Raw genomic sequence first — 5,224 nt, 5'->3', positions numbered from 1 at the left:
GCATCTGAATCCTGAATTTCACTTTTCATAAGGAACCTGACCACGATTCACAGAAGAACATGCCTTCTTTACAGAACAGGTTATTTGATAACCTTTACTGTCCAAACTTTACTATCCTCATATTTTGACAACTGGAGAAAAATGAAAGGGCATCGTCTCATTTGAAAAATCCAAACTATTTATAAGTATAATTATAAGCAAAATATCTAAAGTGTTCTCATGACTTGTCTGATATAAGCAAAAAAAAAAAAAAAGAAAGAAAGAAAAAAGAAAATGAAAGGAAAAAAAATTTCAGTTAAAAAAACAAACAATATTTTATTGATTTTGTTGGCTAAAGTCAATTTGTAATGTATGTGACCTGTGAGACCAAAGGATCTGTTGAGCTTTGCAAAAGACTAATTTACCCAAGCTACATAGATATGATTGAATGTTTTTCCCAGAGAATGACTTTTTAGGCAATATGAATTTATCTTGAAATAAAAGATTGTTTAAGACAAAGCCTTTATTTTTAATGGCAAGCATCAACATATGTTGAAATAAGCTCATATTAAAACTAAATGATCTAAAGTTAATTGATAATAATTTGTTCAGTCTATATTTCCATGACTATATTTCTACTCTGAGAAGTGTCATACTTCTTGACACATAACAGATATCAGTGAACTCCATGTAACACCATTTTCTTGGGAAACCTATGTTAAACTCACATATGCTGTTGCCTGCTATTCTAATCATTATGTTGCCCCAAATAGCAGAGACATGAAACCAGAAAGAGAAACCCTGGATGACTTCTAAAATTATAGATTCAGAACTTCTAGAATTTAGAATTCCAGTATTTTATTCTGTAACTTTTTGGGACAGAAATTTGAAACCAAGTAAAAAATATGGCCAGTTAATGCAGAATAGTGTTAAAAATCTATCAGTGGACTATAGCTCTCCATTACCATCCATTGAAATCTAGTGGGCAATTTAAGTAGACAAATACTATAAGCATAGAGGAATCTGTCTAAAGGTAACACTTCGTTTATTTTAACAGAAATCCTGAGTTTCAAATCTCACTTAAAAGACAAATCCCTTCCTGGGCAAGGTAAGAACAAAGATAGTTAAAAAGAGAAAAAAAAATCAGAAGGTAAATAAAATAACAAAGCAGGAATACTAGTCTATTTGGCCTAATAATAACATAAGAAGAGAAATGTCAGAGGTCAGTTGCTTAGTAGAGAATAGATCTGGTTTCTGGTGAGTAATTTAGAACCATAATTTCATGTTATTCATATCTTAGTCCTTCTATTAGTAAGAGTGGCGAGAATTTACTTAATGTGTTTCACATGACTTACTTTACCCACCATTTAAAAGTTGTTATTACAAAAGAGAACACTTTGAAGAGTACAACTCTAACGTGACTTAAGGTTTGTTTTACCCTTAGACTCTACCCTGAACGACTGTACAATACCAACTTTCTAAAATGGGTGTTTAGAGATAGGAGGGTATAGAGATAAGGGTAATCCTCCCCTATAAGAGGCAGAAAAAAACACATGGAGCAGGGAAAAAAAGGCAGCAACCTCCCTTGCTTAGGACAGAGATGGGCTCTGCTTGCTTCTCTTCCCAAATGTTTTAGTACTTTCTGTTTACTATGTTAAGATAAACTAAAATGAGATAAGAAAGAGAAAAGAAGATAATAAAAAATTAAAAACTAAAATGAAAAATAGATAACATAAAAAGGAAATAATTAAAACAAAGCCTAAAGCGATAAGGGGAAACTAGGTAAATAAGTAATAGAAGAACAAAGTCAACAGGAGATAAAAGAAATGTCTTATAAAAAAGTGAGAAAAGATAAATCAACTAAGAACAATTAACTGTGAGACTATAAAAACAAAAGGACTAAAAGATTAAAAGAAAAAGATAAATATGCAAAAACATTTTAAATGAATTCGAATAATAAAAGGAAAATAAACTAGGGCATAAAATGTTAACTGGAATAAGAGAAAGAAAAAAAAAAATAGCACTACAAGTTCCAAAGATTAACATAGGCATGTATTTGTGTGTTTAAAGCTAAACTGCAGAATACGTTAAGTGGATTCCACACAAAATTGTCTTCTGGAAGGCCAGAGGCCCTGCAGTGTGGTCTTTGGCTGGAAGTCCCCTGGGAAGTAGGGGGAGATACTGTGCCCATTCTATTCTTCTTTGACTCTGCACTCCAGCCCAGCTGATGCTCACAGATTCTTGTCAGACCTCAAATTGCTTCCCCAGAATGTCCTGCTGGGTACCCACAGGCACACAAATCCCTGTTTTCCTTGGGGTACTGTCTTCCAGCCAAGAACTAGCCTTTTGTCAAGAGGAGTTAGCCTAATGCCATGTAAGAGTTTATTCTGGAAAAGAAAATGCTTCTCCTTTTTGCTTCAAAATACTGTCAAAATGCACTGGTCTTTTGGTGAATTTTATTAACCATTATCTTTGTTTTATTAATCATTTCCAGAAAACATAGCCCGTGAAATTAAGCATTTATATGTACTTTACATTATACAACGAAAAAAATAAAGCTATGGCCGGATAATATGCTGCTGTATTAGGCGAAGTTGTTCTTTTCTGCAACACTCCCCTTGTCTATCACCTGTCATTTTTGTCACGAGGCGTGAGGGCAATAGAAGTTGTCAGAGAGGGATTTGAGGACATTTGGGAGAATTATTTAACTTCTGAGTTAAAATGCTGTGGATATGGATTTAAGTCTTATATATATATATAAGGAATAAGACAACTAGTGGGAAACTCTGCTTTCTCTTTTCCTGATTATATTGAGGAAAAGAGAACTGAGGAGGAACCCAGAGCAAACAGGAGGATGAAATGTTACAGAGGACACCGCACTTTCCTCGCACTTCCTGGAAATGAGTCCTGGAAAAAGCTTAATCTACTTTTTCTTTCAGAAAGTACTGTGTTTAGGGCTCAAGCCACAGAGCCAGGGAGAAGGACAGGGAGCCAGGAGGTTTAACAGAGGAGACGCTTGCCACCATTACGTGGTAGTTGTTCAGTACGGCAGCGGTGTTATGTGTTTAGACCCCAAAGGGGTGCAAACATTTCCCCGACTCTCCCAGGGCATTATTTTGAGCCACTACTGCATCAGAATAAGCTAGCAGCATAGATACTTATAGTGAGATGAAGAAGTGTCAAATTAGACATATTTTGTTTAGATAATACCTGCAGGATGTGAGGGAAAATGAACTTAAATTTCAGATAGTTATCCCAGGGAACGGATTGAAGAAACAAGTGAGTGCCCACAGAATGACCAAGAGCCTTCATCACATCACGGTGCATCTCTGCACAGAGGACTAGACACTTCGACGTAGGTGTAGAGTGAACGCAAACCTCCATCATGAGATACACCCCTCCCTGCCCCAAATGCCATACTGCTAATGGGTTCTACATGAAATTCAAGAGTTTTGTCGCACATCAAAAATAATTCACTTTTATTAGTACTGGAATTTCCAAGCACTAATACAAAGCTCCATGGTGATTTTTGCCTGCCTAGAAATAGAGTGAATTGTCCCATCCCTGTTTGGACTTGCTACATTGCAGCAGCCATTTTTGCTCTTTTGTCTTATCTATAGCTCTGCTCTCTTCTGACATGCTTCTGAAGTGATATCTTCTTTTACCTTTAATTCCCTTAGATACATTTGTAAGTTCCGAGGCAGAAAAAGAGAATAAGGAAGCTGTAATATGGGAGAAAAAGTCATTAAAACACTATTTAGGAAAAATAACAACACCAAAAAAAAATCAACTGCTATCCAACAGGCTAACCCAAGTGACATTAGGTTGTTATTTTTGATAACTCTATGTACAGTCCCACTATGTAATTCCTCACTGAAACATCTGCAATAGCCTTGAGGATGAAAACATGTACTTCAAATACAAATTAGATATTATGTCATGTCTTATAGAGTTAATTTTGCATTCTGCTCTATTACCTATTTATTTTCTTAAAAATATTTAAATATTTTAAACTCATAAAAGAAAAATTAACAAAGGATATGTCACTACCTTAGATAAATGGCTGGGTTTTTTAAATTATATCTTTCATGTTTCAAAAATGAGATTAAAGGAAAGTTAATTCAGTAATTCAATTTCTGATATCTGTGATCAACATGGCATTATTTTAAACAATTGGATTGGAATAGTGAATCCCAGAAGGAAAAAAAAGGCATCACTTTTTCTTGCCACAGGTGATAAAAACTCAACCCTTGTTTTAAGAAATCATCTCTAGGGGAGTATTTGAGTTTGTGTGGTCTTTATCAGGTTATTGCTTATGAAACTCGAAGAGAGGTCTATACGCCCATTTATGGAGAATGGTAGGGCATTCTTATGAGGAAAAGAGAACTGAGGAAGGGCCCAAAGCAAATGGGTAGGACATTCTCCATAAATCCTCTAGACTGGGAATGAGAAGTGAGAAAAAAATGGAGACTCCACACATGGCTCTTTTACCCGATGAAGGAACTCTACAATTAATGTCAAAACAATGCAGGACAGTGGTTTACAACACAGAAGAGCTTCAGATTATTGACAGCACTCTCCTGGAAAGTCCTTGTGGCTCCAATCTGTTTGTTTTGTGGTTTCAGCGATTACTCCTTAACCATATTGCAAAATGGAATGCACAAATGCAGCAGAAGCCCTTGCACTCAGGATCTTTAGAGTCCTGCTCAGGGGGAGGCACCTTGCAGAGGTACAAGAGTGATCTGGCTGCCATTGCTGGCCCTGCTCTGTGCCTTGCTGACCCACAGTGGCTCCAGGTCAGGGGTCCTCAAACTTTTCAAATAAGGGGCCATTTCACTGTCCCTCACACTTTTGGAGGGCCAGACTGCAGGCCTCAGGACAAGTCGGCTGCTAAGCAGGACAGCCAGTGGAGGCAAAAACACCCCGAGGGCCAGATAAATGTCCTAGGCGGGCTGCTTGTTGCCGTGGGCAGTACTTTGAGGATGCCTGCTCCGGTCATCTACCAGACATCCCCGGATGGTAGCTACAAAAAAACAGCAGGAAAAGTCTTCCCTGAACTCTCCCAGGGCTAGTTACGCAATTTGCAGGGCTCAGTGCAGAGGGAAAATGGAGGGCTCTTTTTGTTTAAAAAGCAGGAAAAGGGGGCATCACCTGTGGCTCAAAGGAGTAGGGCACTGGCCCCATATGCCAGAGCTGGTGGGTTCATACCCAGCCCTGGCCAAAAACTGCAAAAAAAAAAAAAAAA

Source organism: Otolemur garnettii, unplaced genomic scaffold (genome assembly GCF_000181295.1).
Source record: "Otolemur garnettii isolate 467f Iridium unplaced genomic scaffold, OtoGar3 scaffold00169, whole genome shotgun sequence".
In the NCBI taxonomy this organism is placed as follows: Eukaryota; Metazoa; Chordata; class Mammalia; order Primates; family Galagidae; genus Otolemur; species Otolemur garnettii.
Note: the sequence above shows the minus strand (reverse complement) of the source record.